The following is an 18,692-nucleotide window of genomic DNA, read 5'->3' on the forward strand; positions in this document are numbered from 1 at the left end:
AGCAACACATTCATATTTTGCACAGCTAGTCAATGATATTTCAGTATTTGAAGACTCAGTCAGTAAAGTAGGCAAAAATGACTGGATACTTGATGTTGAACCTAGGGCTGTACTAAAAATATTTAACAATTTGTAGAACAGAGACACCGGAAAACTAGAACAGAGTTGGTATAAGAAACCTGCTTATCCATGTCAGAGTAAGCAATTGAAATTGGCCATAGTCTCCAGATAGACTAGCTCATGTCATAGATTTGAGGACACTCTGAGAAAACTAATTGAAGATTTTAATTCTGATGTCACCAAATAAAAACACCTGCCATATGACTGAAGGTTATAGTCACACAGGTTATCTAACAGTCCTGCAGTTGAGCTCATGGTCATTAAAATGAATTTCATTCCACCAGAGTAAGAACAAAATGATGTTCTGTGTTCATATTTACATAAAGAAATTAACTGTAGTTTTTGAAATGTAAGACTCCGATGGAAACCTTTACTACCTTAAAAAATAACAAATATATTTTGTTTTACCTGTGCTTATATATGAAAGGAGATCAGGTCAGTGAGTGCTTAATTTCCCTTTCAGTTCTATCTAAAACAGAATGGTTTGTGTTGATGAAATTCAAAACCATTGTTCAAGTTTGTTCAATGAAGAAAGAAAATCTGGGACTAATTTCACTTCCTGCCTAGAACTCTTCTAGATCTGAACTATTTATTAGTTTTAGAGCAGACAGCTGTAACAATTGGTTATCATAATTACAGAGTTGCAGTAGCAATGGAGTACATACGTGGTTACTCCCGTTCAGTATCTTCATTTGAGATGGTTTAATATTGAGAGGCAATAATGGCACAGATATTACAAGCAGAGATGTTTTCCTCATACAGTCTAAGGTGAAAGGCCAGCAACACTGTATAGCCTTGAACACATCACCTAACCTCTCTGAATCCCACTCTCTTCATCTGTAAAGTAAAAATGGTAATAGTACCTACCTTATAAGTTAATGTGATGAATAAATTTATTTATACTGTATACACATAAATAATGTCACAGATATACATACATATTATATATGACTGATAATTAATCAGCATTATTCTATAGCATTATGTAATTATTTTATGTTTTTTGATGAAAACCAGGTAGCATAATAATCATTGTCAAAAACACTTTAATACACAGATTTGCAGCCATTTTTCATTTTTTGGTGATTCTACTTCTTCCTCACTCTTGCTCTTCCCCTCTCTCCATTCCATGTGACTTAAAGTTCCTGCACCTTATGTAGTAAGTATATAGATAAAATTTTTACCAGCAGGGTCTTGAGATTACTTGCTGTTGGGGGCAATATAAGATACAGTCACTGTTGTTGAGTTTGGCTGGAGGTACCAGTAACACAGTGAAACAATCTGTCTTCATGTATAGTTATGTTCAACAAATCTAAAGATAGTGCTAGAGCAAAATAACATTAAAAGTATCTGACTGGCATCTTTTTACCACATGCTTAGACTGGCCTCCTGAAAACTATATATAAATTACCCTTTGAAACCACTTTGTTACACCTATGCCATGAAACAAAAATCCAGTAGTATTTTTACCAAGTCCTACAGACCAAGTCTATGTCTAATGACTCAATATTGTGTAATCTTTAAGAATCTGATGAAATTTATAGAACTTCATTTAGAAAAAGCATGCATATATACATACAAGGATTATTTGTATATGATGCTCAGGTCTTTAATATCTTCCTTGAGAACCTTCTGTATACCTGAATCTATGTAAAGAAACAAAATAGAGAAGACATATTCTAATAACTGATATTCATAAAGTAAAATATTTAATAATACATTTGAGTATTTTATGTAACTTCTATTATATAAAATGCCATGTGCATATCATATATTTATATCTTGAATTAAAGTAATATATGCATATTCTATTTATGTAGTTATATGTAAATATACAAAGGTTTATACATACAGATATATATGCATATAAATATACACATGAAGAGACAAAAACAGGGAAGGAGAGAATCTGAGTGGTGCATACAGGTTTTCTTCAAAATTTTTGTGCCATTATTCCTTGGACAATTGCTTTACAGATGAACTTCATTTTATTAGTAGACACATCATTTTAAATGAGATTTCACTATTTTTTCTTTAAGAAAAAAAGTCTCAATGATAATATTGTATTTGGCAAGAACATATTACCAAATCAAATATATTCAGTTTATTATAGATATGGAATGTTACTTTAAACAACTACATTTAGTTTTTGCCTTTAAGCACTAATTCTCAAGTGTATATGTATTCACTGAGAAAAGCTTCCTGAGCCTGGTAATTCAATTATGAAACGTTAATTGATTCTCAACTCTGTATATTAAACTGTTAACCCATATAGAAATTGTAATAATTTTTAGAATGAAAGCAATTCTTCTATTTCTAAGATTCTTTAAGTGATTAGGACGGGAAACAAAATATTCAAATACAATTTGTATTAATACCCTAGTTCCTGTTGCCATTGAGATATGTTTAATTAACTCCATCAATGAAATGGCATTGTCTAGTTTACAACACTTGAGCGAATTCTTTTGTTTACAAATATATCATATTTTTAATTTATATTTACCAGTAACTTACCAGTTCTCCTTTTTAGTGCAGTAGTTTCATGTCACTACTATGACACAGTTAAAATGTGGTACTTTAGAAATCAGAAGCCTGCTGCTGTCATCGGCAATGTGCAAAAAGCTCTGGCGGGTCCTCTCTTTTGAAAAACTTATCCCTTCAATGCAAAAAGCCTTAAGCAAATCTACAAAAGCCAAGGAAGCCTGTATAAAAGAGAAATGTGATGCCAGAGTTGGCACAATCATGGTTAGGTCTATTCATGTGGGAACAGCATATGCGACCCAAATGATAAAAGTTAGAAGAATGCCAATGACTGCATTTTGAAAGCTAAATACGAGAGTAACTGCTTCATAAATCAGGTTTTTTTTCATGCAAAAAATTGCATTTCATTATGTAATGTACTTTGGAACATTTAACTATGCATTAACTAGTAAGAAAACATTTGCTCTCCTAAAGAAAGCCAGGGGAAAACACATATACTTTTTTATGTGAATATATGAGTGATTCTTCTAACAAATCAATAGCTGAAGGGTTAAATTACTGCTGGTTACTCATGTGGTGCCCAGCAGGGTGCCTCAGCTCAATCTCCTTTCTACTTAATCCAAGCCCAGTGAAATATTCATTTTTGCATAAGCAAACAGAGGATTTGTCTCTTTATTATACAGTCAAAATCCAATGGGTGGAAAAATAATTTTGTATATATAGCCTCTTCTTTCTCTGAGGCTGTGTTAGATAATGGCACAAATTTAGTAATTTTCTATCTCTAAACTTCCCATTTACCAGCAAAAATAATACATTCTAAGTCACGGATTTTTATGTGTGTGTTGAAATTTCAAACGTTACTGTTTATGCATGAAGCAATAATGAATCTAGGTGACCTCATTTTTGTAAAGGAATGTATATATTACATCCAATGCCTTAAAGTCTACCAGTCTGAAAAATATCTGATAGAATTGTTATGGATATATTTGTAATCTGTTTGACTCTATTATGACAATGAAGTTAAATATATTTTTCTAAACTTCACCATGGTGAAAATTTGATATTTTTCCTTAAGAAATTTGGTTTTCTAACTATTTTTTAACATAAAATTCAAGTGTATAAAAAGATAATTTTTAGTATATTCAGAGTTATAACCCTCATCCCCCCAAAAAAGGTCATAATCATCAAATACTCCCCATTCCTCCCCACCCTTAGTGCTTCAGGCAACCGCTAGTCTACTTTCTTGATAGATTTGCCTAATTTGGACCTTTAATGTACATAGAATCCTACAACTTTTGAACGTTTGTGACTTTTTTTCACTTAACCATAATATTTTCAAGGTATATCTATGTCCCATACTTCATTATTTTTTATCTCTGAATAATATTCTATTGTATTGACATGGATATTTGAATTGTTTCCGATTTTTGGCTGTTATTAATAATATTGATATGAACATTTTTGTTCAATGTTTTGAGTTTGTTTGTTTTCATTTATCTTGTATGTTTTCATTTCTCTTGGATATGTACCTAGAACTGGGATTGCTGGTGTACATGGTAACTTTACGTTTGACTGAGGCTGCCCAAAATGTTTTCCATAGGAAGCTCTACCATTTTCCACTTCCATCAGCAATGTATGGGAGTTCAGATTTCTCCACATGCTCACAAATACTTATTTTATGCTTTTGATTATAGCCATTCTAGTGGCGGGGCAGTGATGGAGTGTTATTTCATTATGGTTTTGATTTGCATTTTGATATTGGCAAATGTCAAGCATATTTTTATGTGTAATAACTTTGCAGAAATGTCTATTCATATTCTTTGCTTATTTTTAAGTTATTCATCTTGTTTATGTTGAATTGTAAGAATTCTTTACTTTTTCTTAGCACAGTTCCCTTATCAGACATATGATTTTCAGATATACTCTCCCATTTTATGGGTGACCTTTACCTTTTCTTGAGGTATCCATTAAGCTCAAAGTTTTAAAATATGATTAAGTTGAATTTGCTTTTTTTTGCATCGATTGTGCTTTTGGTGTCCTATCTAAGAGATTTTTGCCTCAATCAATTCACAAGATTTAATCTTATGTTTTCTTCTAAGAGTTTTATAATTGATTTTAGCTTATACATTTAGATACATGATTACCTTTGAGTTAATGTTTGTTTATGGTTTGAAAGTTGTCCAACATCTTTCGTTGCCTATGAATATCTAGTTGTTCTAGCACCAATTGTTGAAAAAAGTGATTTTTTCTGCATTGAATTGTTTTGGTACTCTTGTCAAAAATTAATTGACCATAGATATAAAAGTTTATTTCTGGACTCTCAGTGCTATTCCATTGATCCGTTTTTCTACTTTCTTACTATTATCATACTATATTGTTTTCTGTTGCTTTGTAGTAAATTTTGAAATTGGTCAGTGTAAGTCTTTCTGCCTTTGTTCTTTGCTATGATTGTTTGGGCTCTTTACAGTGAGACCTTTTTATTTCCATGTGAATTTTATGATCAATTTATCAATTTCTGAAATAGAATTAGTTGGGATTTTGACAGATATTGCATTAAATCTGTAGATAAATTTGAATTGTCTAATAAAATTACCTTTTGTATTTTTATTGTTAGAGTTGAATTCATGTCAGTCACATTACATTTTATTTTCTAAAGGTCTTACTTTTTTTTTTTATTCCTCTGTTACTCTTTTACTGTTTTCTTTTGCACTAGGTGGGTACTTTCTACTGTAACATTTTAATTCCTTTAATGATTTTTCAGCTATATATTTTGAGTGTTTTTTAATGATTATCCTACAGCTCACAGTACAAATCTTATCAAAATCTTCCTCAGATTTACAGTAACTTAATTCCAGTGAACTATAGAAAGGTTCTGGTTATATAGCTTTATCCCCTCTTTTCTTTTATGTGCTACTATTATTATACATATGCATCTATATATGTTATATTCCCAAACATACATTTTTATAAATGTTACTTTATAGGATTTTATTTTACTTAAAGAACTTGAAAGCAAATAGGAATGTATAGTATTATATACTAATATGTATATTAGTATATATTTATAGAGTGTGTTATATTTACTATTTCTTATCTATCTTACTGTTTCATTTGTTTTGTTTTTTCCACTTCTTTCTGTTGATCCAAGTTACCATCTGGTGTTATTTGACCACTCCAATACAGCTTATTCACACCTACCTCTTTTGTCTTATTATTGTCAAATACATTACATATTTATATTTTATATTACTAACAATTATACACATAATTTTTTTGCAATAGCTATTGTCAGAAAAAGAAAGAAACATGCAGTTATACTCTCTTTTTTGTCAATACTTGATAATTAATTTTTCAATTTTTTTTTGTTTTGTTTTAATGTAGCTTAGAATTACTCTCTGGTGTCACAAACGTTCAGCTTGAAGACTTTCCTTGAACATTTTATTGTAATGTAGGTTTACCGGCAACACATTCTCTCGGTTTTTGTTGATATATGAATGTTTTTATTTCACTTTCATTTTTGAAAGATATTTTTGCTGGATGTTAGATTCTTGGTTGACAGTTTGTTTGTTTTTTGCTGTCAGCATTTGAAATATGCCATCTTACTGCCTTTTTATCTCCTTTGTATTATAAAAAGTTAGCTGTTAACATTCTTGGAATTTCCTCACATATTATGAGTCATTTTGCTCTTGGTCTTTTAAAGATTTTCCTTTTGTTTTCAGAATTTTGACTATGAGATGTCAGATATGCATCTTTTAAAGTTTATCCTCCTTTGAGTTCGAGCTTCTTGAATGTGTAAATGAATATTTCTCATAAAATAGGAACAGTTTAAGCCATCATGTATTTGCTCATTTTTCTTCCCCTTTAGGTCTCTCTCCTCTAGGTTCTCCCATTATGTGTAAATTGATACATTTTATGGTGTCCCACATTTCTCGAATTCTTTTCTTTGTTCTGTTTCCTGTTCATTCCTCAGATTGAGTAGTTTCTGTCAATCTATTTTCAAGTTTACTGATTCTTTCCTCTGCCAGCTTAATTCTATATATGAGCCTCTCTAGTGAATTTTGCATTTCATTTATTACTCTTTTCAATTCCATGATTTCCATTTGGAGATATACTCAATTTTTGTATCTTCATGTTCTCTATTCAGTGAGACATGATTATCATATCTTGCTTTCCTTTCTTTACTACTTTATATTTTTTGAGTATATTTTAATAGTTGTTAACTCTGAAATCTGAGCCTTCTTACAAACAATTTCTATTGCCTGCTTTTCTTCCTGTAAATGAATCATATTTTCTATTTCTTTCCCTGTTCCTTTGCATGTCTCATATATTTTGTTGTTGTTGTTGGAAACAAGACACATCAGGTAATTTCTTGAAGCAGTACGCGATTCTGATCCCTACCACTCCACGACTACTTGTTGTTTGCTTGTTTTCTTGTTTATCTGCTTAGTAACTTGTCTATACTATTGCAGTGAAGTCTATTTCCCCTGCAAAACTGAAGTCTCTAATGTTGATTTTCAAAGAGTGCAGCCTTGGGTGTGTGTCAGTTACCCTGACTCCTCCGCACCAGGGTTGACAGTGCTTTTAACTCTCTCTTTCCCTGATCTCTCTGTTAATCTTCCTTCTTCCTGTGGTTTCACACACAGCTATTAGGCTCCACTAATTTTCAGCTACTTGCTGTAGAGCTACAGAGGTCTCTGTTTTTAAAAACTGTCTCTGGTCCTGGCAGGACCTCTGTGCCATCGTTTTGGAAATGGGTGTGAGGACAGCAATCTGCTTCTCTCAGAGTGTCACTCCTATTTTATGAGCAGAGATCTGGGCAGTTTGGTAGTCTCTGGGCTTTTTGCCATTTCTCTTCCAGTGTGGAACATCTGACTTAAAGGTTATCTGGGCAAGGATAATTTGTGCTCTGCCTTCTCAGCCTTCAGTGTCTGGGCAGTGCTTACACTACAAGAAGGTGCTGGATGGAAGGATTGGCCCTAGACCTCTTGCCTCCTCTTGCCTAAAATAGCATTTTTGCCACATGGAGTTGGGGTAGATGAGAAATGTTGGTAGCCTGCTCCTCCTGGAATAGCCTCTTGGTTATATTCACCTGGAGTAGAGTTTCTGACACATGGTGCTGAGTAGGGGAGGTGATGGAAGGAGCTGGTTGGGTTTCAGTATCACTGACTCTCATTGTTCTTATGGATATTTAATAGATTTTCTGGAGTAAATGTCTCTACACTTGTATTATGTCTTGAGAACAATTTCCAGAGACTTCAAATGATTGTTTTTACAATAATTTGCACAAGTTATAGTTGGTTTGCTGGAGAGGAAGTCTACAGAGCTACTCATACCCCCATTCTGAAAGTGTTTTTTCATCAATTTGTTTGGGATAAGTTTCTTATATATAAAACTTTTGTACATATATGAACCACCACAGCATCAAACTTAGCTTTTATTTGAATAGGAATAAATGTTAAATATATAAAAGTACATTTATATTAAAGATAAAGATGTGGCAGGATTTGTTACTGGAAATAGCTTACTTGCATCAGCGCTTTTCTATTGCTTCTCTTCTTAAAGCAACTAACACCCTAACATCAATCTTTTGTCCAGTTTCCTCAAGTGGTCCTTAGTGGAAATGTGAATTTTATTCATACTTCAAATATGCCTTTTTACCATATGTGGTTTAAATTAATAGTTGAAAATGAAAACAAAATAGACATACTGAGGTAATAAACTCAACATATTTATTCTTTTTGTGTTAAATTTGTTTTTACTAGTCATTCAGTGTGTATATTTTCCCTCTATGCTCACATCTAATATTAGCCTGACAAAGTCAGCCTCTCATAGTTAGAAATGATAACCTCTCCATTTAACTCATGAGAGAATACATCCTGGTAAGATTAAATTTAAAAAAAAATCTAAATATTAATATATTATTTATAAAAATGCAACATGTTTAGTCTATGTCCTCAATTATAGTTTTTTTTCCAATGTAATTTCCAGGAAGTAATAATTTAAAAAAATTAGAAAAATTTACAGGGTAAGAAAAATTCACTTTAATTCTGTCCCTTTTTCCTATAGAAGCAATGTAATTTTACAGCATAGACATTTCCTAAGGTAATGCATCATTCTTTGTAAAATATATTTTTGCAAAGAAATATGGTACTGGTAAATGGGATGCTGCTATAACAAATACCTGCAAATGTGGAAGTGGCTTTGGAATTAGGTAATGGGTATAAGCTGGAAAATTTGAGGCACATGATAGAAAAACCCTAGATTGCCTTACACAGATTGTTGGTAGAAATATGAACACTAAAGATATTTCTGGTGAAGGCTCAGAAGATTTGGGGAACATGTTGTTGAAAACTAGAAAAGAAGGCAATGTCACCAAGGAGGCATAAATTGGAGTGACCTGGCCATTAGCCAAAAGATAGCCAGCTTCAAAGCTAAACAAACAAGAAACGATACTCTTCTTGAGCCTCTGGAGGGAGGGTGGCTCTACCAACACCTTGATTCCAGCACAGTGATCCTGATTTCAAACTACTGACCTCTAGAACAATAAGAGAATAAATGTCTGATGTTTTAAGCCACCAAGTTTGTAGTAGTTTGCAGTCACAAGAAACTAACCCATACTTATCTCTGGATTTTAGTCTGTTTACCTCTGGAATGGCAGTTCTATTGATAGATTAGAGGGCCTTTCCCACCCAGCATTATTTGGTGAAGAGTATAGATGTTTCAATCAAGAAAAGATAAAATATGCCTTTGAAAGAAGTGCATTTGTTCATTTACTTATTTTTCACTCATTTAAAAATATTTTAGGTAGATGAATTAATGAATTCAGTGATGTTATTTGAATATCTTCCATATGTTCAATGCTTGTTAAATCCCAGGATATGGGCAAAAAAATATTAAAAACATATTGACATGTTATATTTAAAATAAATAACCAACAAGGACCTACAGTATAGCACAGGGAACTCTGTTGAATATTATGTAACAACCTAAATGGAAAAAGAATTTGAAAAAGAATAGATACATGTATATGTATAACTGAATCACTTTACTGTGCACCTGAAACTACACAATATTGTTAATCAATTATACTCCAATACAAAATAAAAAATTTAAAAAAAAACTAAATAAAATAATAAAAACATATTTAAAAAAAAACCACCACAAACATATCTTGTCCATCATAGACCCTACTATTAACCCAGAGACTCACATGTAAAGAAAATTTGTTAAACACCATGATGAGTGATATTTAGAAGTCAGTCTATGAAGGTGACCTAAAGGGTTTTACGCTGAAGCATCCCCAGACCTCTGCTAGCTCTGGCAGCTCTAAGTGTGTCAGAAAATATTTGGACAGTATTTTAGAGAAGAAAACATATTTTGTCAGGACTCACTAGCCAACGATATTTGAGCCACTAACACAAAAAGGGAAAGTAGTAAAATAAGTTAAATGCAAAATTTTTAAAAAGAAAAGAGATAGCTATAATTGCAGAGGCAAAATCTCTGTGTTTGGCACTTAGACCATTACTCTCATGATGGAAGATATGAGAGAATAGTAATTACTAGGACATATTCCCTTGATATTCCCTCCCTCTCTCTTTTCAAAACACATTGCTCATTTTGATTCCAAATGTAACTAAAAACTCAAAGTGGTAAAAGAGACAATAGGCTTTCTTTAAATTTTGCATACTTCATCTTAAAAAATAAAATATGCATGATCAACTTATCTGTGACATAAAAACACAATCTCTGGGAGAAACAAAACAAATATATGTAAGCATCTTCCTAGAGTGTTCCTAGTACTAATTCAACCAGTGTCTACTGTTGAGGTTGATATAGTACCTGAAAAGAAAGTGCTTCATCATGTCCACGACTTAAAATTAGAGCATTTGAAATAACACCAGGGTCTTTAATGGGGTGTTTAGAAAGAGGCAGGCTTGGAAACTGTATGATAGTTTACAGAATCTCTTAGGGCCACCATTTCTGTGACCAAATAATCAATATCTGATGGACATACTACTCTTTTAATAACTTAGAAGGCAAGTGACTAGCAGACTAAACCAAAAATGAGCTTCATCCTCCGGTATTATTATCATCACTGAAGCTGTTAAGAATGCCTTTAAAGCTTTGCTGTGTTTATGAATATATATTGGACGTATGCATGCTATATATAGTTAGTGTTTTTTCTCTATCCCATTTTATTGTTTTTTTTCCCTTTCCTATCATTTTTGAGATTGATTGTATTGTCTTGGTTCTATTTTTTCTCTAATATTTTAAAAGATATGCATTTTATTTGTATCATTTTAGTAACTACCTAAAAGTTTTAAGTTTCCTAATACATGTATATTTTACAACCAAATAACACAATAACCTTGGACGGCTTTAGAACTTCCTCCTGTTTCTCCTTCAAACATACATCTCCCATGTTCATAAAATCATCATTTAAAACTATTTTTCTTCTTATTATATTTTTAACAAAATGTAAATTTAAATTTAGAATTGTAATTTTACTAAGTTTATATGTATTTTGCTGCTCCATTTTCCATTTCATTTAGAAACGTCATTATTTTTGCTGCAATGTATTATTTCAGGAAATATATGGAAGTTAAAAACTTTATGAGTCTTAACATGTCATTTTTACCTTCACACTTGAATGTTAGTCTCATCAAAAAGTGTTGTAAGTTTAATGTTTTTTGTTAATTTTTTTAAACATAACTTTGAGTATATTGACTGTGTTGATCTTTTTTTCATCCCGTGTTCAAATGAGACCTCTGATATCATTCTGATTATTATTCTTATTTATATCTTTTTATTTTCCTCTCTGCTTAGAGTTTGGGAGTATTTTTTTCCTCTAACTTTATCTTTTTAAAATTTTAACAATTTGTCTCTCAATTTTGGCAGGGTTTTTATGCTTATACTTTTATTAATTAAAAAAATGCTTAGTTCACTTTGTATTTAATCTGTTTCTGTTTATCTTCAATTCTAGAAAAGTCTCATCAATTTATTGTATTTTATTAATTCATTTAAAATATTACCTCTGTGAATGCTCTCTATTCTCTTCCTCTGGGATACTTACCATATAGATCTTATAACTATACTCAATACCCAACATGGTAAATTTTGTTATAATCTTTCCACCTCAAACTTTCTACACTACATCTTGGGGAAAACTGTTGGCATTATCTTTCAAGCTTAGTAATAGTTTAGTGATTTGTTCTACATCTTTGTCCATTCCAATCATTACTACCCACATATATACATATTTATATGTGATTTATATACATATAATAAATATTATATACATATAAATTATAGATAATATATATAATTATATATCTTTAATTTTTTCACAGACTATATTCAAGTTTTATTCATGTGATAAATTGCATTATCCTCAGAAAACAATGCTTACATTTAACATAGTAATATTTCTTACTCACATGCGTGTTCTTTTTCTTCAGGTTTCCTTTAACTTCCAAAAGTATATTGGTGATTAACATTTTTTTTTTAGTCTGTGAACTTCTGCCTATAATTTTATTTTATTTTATTTATTTATTATTTTTTGGGGGGTGCACCAAGTTCAGTCATCTGTTTTTATACACATATCCCCATATTCCCTCCCTCCCTTGACTCCACCCCCACTCTCCCTCGAGTCCCCCCCACCCTCACCATCCCAGTCCTTTAAGGCATCATCCATCCTCGAGTTGAACTCCCTTTGTTATACAACTTCCCACTGGCTATCTATTTTACAGTTGGTAGTATATATATGTCTGTGCTACTCTCTCACTTCGTCTCAGCTTCCCCTTTAACCCCCCGCCCCCTCCCAATCCTCGAGTTCTCCAGTCCATGCTCTGCACCTGCGTCCTTGTTCTTGTCACTGAGTTCATCAGTACCATTTTTAGATTCCGTATATGTGAGTTAGCATACAATATTTGTCTTTCTCTTTCTGACTTACTTCACTCTGTATGACAGACTGTAGTTCTATCCACCTCATGACATATAGCTCCATCTCATCCCTTTTTATAGCTGAATAATATTCCATTGTATATATATGCCACATCTTCTGTATCCATTCATTTGTTGATGGGCATTTAGGTTGCTTCCATGTCCTGGCTATTGTAAATAGTGCTGCAATAAACATGATGGTACATGTTTCTTTTGGGATTATGGTTTTCTTTGGGTATATGCCCAGTAGTGGGATTACTGGATCATATGGTAGTTCTATTTGTAGTTTTTTAAGGAACCTCCAAATTGTTTTCCATAGTGGCTGTACCAACTTGCAGTCCCACCAACAGTGCAGGAGAGTTCCCTTTTCTCCATACCCTCTCCAACATTTGTGGTTTGCAGATTTTGTGATGATGGCCATTCTGATCGGTGTGAGGTGATACCTCATTGTGGCTTTGACTTGCATTTCTCTGATGATGAGTGATGTTGAGCATCTTTTCATGTGTTTGTTGGCCATCTGTATGTCTTCTTTGGAGAAATGTCTATTTAGGTCTTTCACCCATTTGTGGATTGGGTTATTTGCCTTTTTGGTATGAAGCTTCATGAGCTGCTTATATATTTTGGAGGTTAATCCTTTGTCTGTTGTTTCATAGGCAACTATTTTTTCCCATTCTAAGGGTTGCCTTTTAGTCTTGTTTATGGTTTCTTTCACTGTGCAAAAGCTTTTAAGTTTCATGAGGTCCCATTTGTTTATTCTTGATTTTATTTCCATGATTCTAGGAGGCGGGTCAAAAAGGATCTTGCTTTGATGGATGTCATAGAGTGTTCTTCCTATGTTTTCCTCTAGGAGTTTGATAGTGTCTGGCCTTACATGTAGGTCTTTAATCCATTTGGAGTTTATTTTTGTGTATGGTGTTAGGAAGTGTTCTAATTTCATTCTTTTCCAAGTTGCTGTCCAGTTTTCCCAGCACCACTTATTGAAGAGGCTGTCTTTTTTCCATTGTATACTCGTGCCTCCTTTGTCAAAGATAAGGTGCCCATATGTGTTTGGGCTTACTTCTGAGTTCTCTATTCTATTCCATTGATCTTCCTTTCTATTTTTGTGCCAGTACCATACTGTCTTGATCACTATGGCCTTGTAGTATAGTGTGAAGTCAGGAAGCCTGATTCCTCCAACTCCATTTTTCCTTCTCAAGATTGCTTTGGCTATTCGGGGTCTTTTGCGTTTCCATACAAATCGTAAGATTTCTTGCTCTAGTTCTGTGAAAAATGCCATTGGTAATTTGATCGGGATTGCATTGAATCTGTAAATTGCTTTGGGTAGTACAGTCATTTTCACGATGTTGATTCTTCCAATCCAGGAACATGGTATGTCCCTCCATCTGTTTGTGTCGTCTTTGATTTCTTTCATCAATGTCTTAAAATTTTCTGCATACAGATCTTTTGCCTCCTTAGGCAGGTTTATTCCTAGGTATTTGATTCTTTTTGTTGCAGTGGTGAATGGGAGAGTTTCCTTAATTTCTCTTTCTGCTCCTCCATTGTTAGTGTATAGGAATGCAAGAGGTTTCTGTGCATTAATTTTGTATCCTGCCACTTCACTAAACTCATCAATTAGTGCTAGCAGTTTTCTGGTAGAATCTTTAGGGTTTTCTATATATAATATCATGTCATCTGCAAAGAGTGACAATTTTACTTCTTCTTTTCCAATTTGGATTCCTTTGATTTCTTTTTCTTCTCTGATTGCTGTGGCTAAAACTTCCAAAACTATGTTGAATAATAGCGGTGAGAGTGGACACCCTTGTCTTGTTCCTGTTCTTAGAGGGAATTCTTCCAGTTTTTCCCCATTGAGAATGATGTTGGCTTTTGGTTTCTCATATATGGCTTTTATTATGTTGAGGTAATTTCCTTCTATGCCCATTTTCTGGAGAGCTTTTATCATAAATGGATGTTGAACTTTGTCAAAAGCTTTTTCTGCATCTATTGAGATGATCATATGGTTTTTATCCTTCAATTTATTGATACGATGTATCATGTTGATTGATTTGCATATATTGAAGAATCCTTGCATTTCAGGGATAAACCCCACTTGATCATGGTGTATGATTTTTTTAATGTGCTGTTGGATTCTGTTAGCTAGTATTTTGTTGAGGAGTGTTGCATCTATCTTCATCAGTGATATTGGTCTGTAGTTTTCTTTTTTTGTGACATCTTTGCCTGGTTTTGGTATCAGGGTGATGGTAGCCTTGTAGAATGAGTTTGGGAGTGTTCTGCCTTCTGCAATATTTTGGAAGAGTTTGAGAAGGATAGGTGTTAGCTCTTCTCGAAATGTTTGATAGAATTCACCTGTGAATCCATCTGGTCCTGGGCTTTTGTGTGTTGGGAGATTTTTAATCACTGCCTCAATTTCTGTACTTGTGATTGGTCTGTTCATGGTTTCTATTTCTTCCTGGTTCAGTCTTGGAAGATTGTATTTTTCTAAGAATGTATCCATTTCTTCCAGGTTATCCAATTGATTGGCATATAGTTGCTTGTAGTAGTCTTTCATGATGTTTTGTATTTCTGAGGTGTCCGTTGTTACTTCTCCTTTTTCATTTCTAATTCTGTGGATTTGCATCTTCTCCCTTTTTTTCTTGATGAGTCTGGCTAATGATTTATCAATTTTGTTAGTCTTCTCAAAGAACCAGATTTTAGTTTTATTAATTTTTGCTATTGCTTCCTTGCTTTCTTTTTCATTTATTTCTGCTCTGATCTTTACGATTTCTTTCCTTCTGCTCACTTTGAGGTTTCTTTGTTCTTCTTTCTCTAGTTGTTTTAGGTGTAAGGTTAGGTTGTTTATTCGATCATTTTTTTGTTTCTTAAGGTAGGACTGTATTGCTATAAACTTCCCTCTTAGAACTGCTTTTGCTGCATCCCATAGGTTTTGGGTTGTTGTGTTTTCATTGTCATTTGTTTCTAGATATTTTTTGATTTCCTCTTTGATTCCTTTAGTGATTTCTTGGTTGTTTAATAGTGAATTGTTTAGCCTCCGTGTGTTTGTATTTTTTGCAGTTTTTTTCCTGTAATTGATATCTAGTCTCATGGCATTGTGGTCTGAGAAGATGCTTGATATGATTTCCATTTTCTTGAATTTGCTGAGGTTTGATTTGTGACCCAAGATGTGATCTATCCTAAAAAATGTTCCATGTGCACTTGAGAAGAAAGTATAGTCTGTCATTTTTGGGTGGAATGTCCTATAAATATCAATGAAGTCAAGATGGTCTAATGTGTCATTTAAAGCTTGTGTGTCTTTATTTAGTTTCTGTTTGGATGATCTGTCCATTGATGTAAGTGGGGTGTTCAAGTCTCCCTCTACTATTGTGTTACTGTCGATGTCCCCTTTTATAGTTGTTAGCATTTGCCTTATGTATTGAGGTGCTCCTATATTGGGGGCATAGATATTTACCATTGTGATATGTTCTTCTTGAATGGTTCCCTTGATCATGATGTAGTGTCCTTCCTTGTCTCTTTTAATAGTCTTTACTTTCAAGTCTAATTTGTCTGATATGAGTATTGCTACTCCAGCTTTCTTTTGACTTCCATTTGCATGGAATATCTTTTTCCATCCCTTTCCTTTCAGTCTATATGTATCCCTTGGTCTGAAGTGGGTTTCTTGTAGGCAGCATATAGAAGGGTCTTGTTTTTGTATCCATTCAGCCAGTCTGTGTCTTTTGGTTGGAGCATTTAATCCATTTACATTTAAGGTGATTATTGACATATGTGTTCCAAATACCATTTTCTTAATTGTTTTGGGTTTGTATTTGTAGGTGTTTTCCTTTTCTTGTGTTTCCTGCTTAGAGAAGTTCCTTTAGCACTTGTTGTAAGGCTGGTTTGGTGGTGCTGAATTCTCTTAACTTGTGCTTGTTTGGAAAGCTTTTGATTTCTCCCTCAAATCTGAATGAGATTCTTGCTGGGTAGAGTATTCTTGGCTGTACGTTTCTCTCTTTCAGGACTTTCAGTATATCCTGCCATTCCCTTCTGGCCTGCAGAGTTTCTGCAGAAAGGTCGGCTGTTATCCTGATGGGTTTTCCCTTATATGTTATTTGTTGCTTTTCTCTTGCTGCTTTTACTATTTTTTCTTTGTGTTTAATTGTCGTTAGTTTGATTAATATGTGCCTTGGTGTATTTCTCCTTGGGTTTATTCTGTATGGGACTCTCTGTGCTTCTTGGACTTGGTGAATATTTCCTTTTCCATGTTGGGGAAGTTTTCCACTATAACCTCTTCAAATATTTTCTCAGACCCTTTCTTGTTTTCTTCTTCTTCTGGGATGCCTATAATTCGAATGTTGGTATGTTTAATGTTATTACTGAGGTCTCTGAGACTGTCTTCTATTCTTTTCATTCTTTTTTCTTTTTCCTGCTCTGTGGCAGTTATTTCCCCCATTCTATCTTGCAACTCACTTATTTGTTCTTCTGCCTCAGTCATTCTGCTGGTTATAGCATCTAGAGTATTTTTAATTTCAGTTATTTTGTTATCCATTGCTGTTTGTTTTTCTGAGTTTTTATGAACTGTTTCTTGTACTTTCTCTATTTTGTTATCAAGATTCTGTATCATTTTTACTATCATTACTCTGAATTCTTTTTCAGGCATTTTTCCTATTTCCTCCTCATTTATTTGGTCTTGTGGGTTTTTTTCCTGCTCCTTGGCCTGCATGGTGTTTCTTTGTTTCCTCATGGTTGTCCAAACTTTTGGGATTGCTTGTCCTGGCGATAGAGGTGTTTATAGAAGACTGTCCAAGCCTCAGACTAATGTCCAAGTGTTGGGTTAAGCAGATACTAAGTCTAGGAAACACATACATGTATAAGACACACAATTACTGAATCCATTAGGACATAAGGCTCTGGAAAGACCTGACAGAACCCCAGTATGCTATCAGATATTCAAAGAGAAACCCAACAGAAATTGACAACTGAAACAGAACAAATCAGAGACAAAAGCAAAAGCAAACAAACAAACAAATAACACCTTACACATAAAAGCACTAATCCAGGGAGATTTTGTAAGCTATAATCAAATATAGAAAAGAGCTAGAGTACCACCAGAGAGAATGGAGAGTCTCAGAATGAAATTAGACAATTGTACTAAGAACTAAGATAAAGACAAAAACCTAATATTAATCACCAAGGCGGTGTGTCATCTGGAGAATAGAGCAAGGAGTCTGAGCAGATCAATAGTGTTGCTTATAAGTATGTTAACTTAAAATAAACTAATAATGAATGGAAGAAAGGGGAACAGAAGAGTGTAGTGTGGTTGGAAATATGCAAATAAAAAGAAAGGAATAGAAATGTATAAAAGATAGGGATGAAAGGAAAATATGAGAGAGATATTGTCCGTACTACCAAGAACTTAGCTAGAAATAGAAGTATATAAAAAGGCAAAAAAATAAAAATAGAATAAAAAATAGCATTAAAAAACTATGTTATAAAACTTGTAGATCCCTTAGGACTAAGACTGTAATTATTAAAGGAAAAAAAAAAATCCAGCACTGATCCCAGAATGGACCAGTTTAATAGGATTGATACTAATATTTCTGTTTCCTTAGAGTCTCAGCTGTAAGTGTCCTTCTCCTCGCCTTGGGTTTTTTTGCATTATTCTGTGGCCAGCAGAGCTTCCTTTATGGTTCGTCTGTAAGTGTTGGTGTGTGGGGAGGGAGAGGGTACAATAGTGGCTCCTTCCCCTGGGAGTGAGTAAGGAGTGGCAGACTGTTGTTTCAGTGGGCTTGGAGGCACCTGTTGCAGAGGGACACTGGTGGCTCAGGTGTAAACAGAAAGTCTCAGAGTTGAGCCTCTCTCGGGTTGTTTTTTTTTTCTTCTCAGCAGCCTCCCTGCTGCTGGTGTTCCAAGGGGTTTTAATCTAGCCCCGCCAAGTGCCTGAGGGTCCTTGTTATCCCTGAGCGCCTTAGGTGGCCCACAGGGCATCTCTCCACTGCTGGCTGCAGGCCCCGAAAGAGAGAGAGAGGCTATGACCACGGCTCCTCCCCCCAGCCGCCCCTGAGCCTGCAGTATCCAGCTGCTATTGTGGCCGGGCAGCTCTCAGGGGCAGGCACACCTTGCCGTGGATCTCTTCCCTCCTGTCCTCTCAGTCCGTCACCTTACTGGCAACAATGTTTCTC

Source organism: Hippopotamus amphibius, chromosome 3 (assembly GCF_030028045.1).
Source record: "Hippopotamus amphibius kiboko isolate mHipAmp2 chromosome 3, mHipAmp2.hap2, whole genome shotgun sequence".
Classification (NCBI taxonomy): domain Eukaryota; kingdom Metazoa; phylum Chordata; class Mammalia; order Artiodactyla; family Hippopotamidae; genus Hippopotamus; species Hippopotamus amphibius.